The 1,178-nt window shown below is 40.4% G+C and overlaps 1 long non-coding RNA gene across 1 annotated transcript; it reads left to right on the top strand.

The window, feature by feature from the left end:
- The first annotated feature begins 137 nt into the window (after window positions 1-137).
- On the top strand, window positions 138-1,171 carry LOC107580733 (uncharacterized). The gene is made up of 3 exons (XR_001608696.1): window positions 138-378; window positions 788-823; window positions 1,068-1,171. It is a non-coding gene; the product is annotated as an uncharacterized lncRNA (long non-coding RNA).
- Window positions 1,172-1,178: the final 7 nt, after the last annotated feature.

The following is a 1,178-nucleotide window of genomic DNA, read 5'->3' as shown; positions in this document are numbered from 1 at the left end:
CCCAGCGACTTAACACTGCTTTTGTGCTGCAGGGACACATTTCACCCTTTTGTTTGTTTACATGGCAAGTTCCGTATGTTTCCGATGGAGAAAAAATTCTAAAAACCCCCAAAGCAGAGGGATAAATATGACTGCAGTATGAAGACGCGAATCAGTCAAGAGTTTCACACTTCAGGGTTTTACTCGGACACTAGAGAAGCTGCTTCACCTCCAGCCTGAGTGCTGTTCGATCCCGTGCACTACTACCGTGTTTTTACCGCGGTATTTTCAGTCTCAACACTGTCGTGTGTGTTTGTCTGCAGGTGCAAGACGTCTTCGATGAATCTCCGTTCTACGTGCCTGCTGATAGCGTCAGTATCATGAACGGCACAAATGAAGGTCTGTCCGCAAAGAGAACATTTGAACATGTTTTTACTCCACAGCATCAGTCGAGAGTTTGTGTGTGAGTGTGAGTGTTTGAAATAACTTTTGTGATCCACAGGGTGTCCTTAAAAAGTCTTAAATTCACTTTTTAAAAAAATAAAATGGTCACATTACCGCTAAAATATCTTCAGTCTGACGAACCTAATGACTGTTTACTATCATCGGACACAATGATCTGATTGCAATTATTGTAATGTGAGAATTATTTGTTTTTAAATGGTAAAATGTTTGTGCATCACGGTAGTATTTGCAAATTTATGCTGAATTAAATATCAAAATATATTGGACTAATTATAATTAGATGAGTCCTCTATTAAACGTCATGCATTGAGGTTAAGTGACTGTAATATATGTCTCTTCACAGGGATTCTGGCCTGGGTCACAGTCAACTTCCTGACAGGTGAGACTTTCTACTGTGAGCTTAATAAATAATGCTGGGTTTGAGCTTATAAACATGATGGCAGTGAGTTTAAACCCATCATGTTCTTTAGAATAACATTATAAGACATTAATAACTCATATTCTGAAAGCACGTAGTGTTGATTTCTATCAGACGTCAGACACCTCAGATGCTCTTGTTTTTGTCCTTCAGAAGGTTAGTAATTGTAGGTCTTCTCAGACGAGATCTTGACTGCTGTTTTCAGGTCGACTGCACAGAAACACACAGAAGACGGTGGGAATCCTGGATCTGGGCGGAGGATCCACACAAATCACCTTTCTGCCCAAATCAAGGGTCAGTGAGCTCTGGTTCTGAG

This window comes from Sinocyclocheilus grahami, unplaced genomic scaffold (genome assembly GCF_001515645.1).
Source record: "Sinocyclocheilus grahami isolate Dianchi unplaced genomic scaffold, SAMN03320097.WGS_v1.1 scaffold42200.1, whole genome shotgun sequence".
Classification (NCBI taxonomy): domain Eukaryota; kingdom Metazoa; phylum Chordata; class Actinopteri; order Cypriniformes; family Cyprinidae; genus Sinocyclocheilus; species Sinocyclocheilus grahami.
This window is presented reverse-complemented; position numbering and strand designations above follow the sequence as displayed.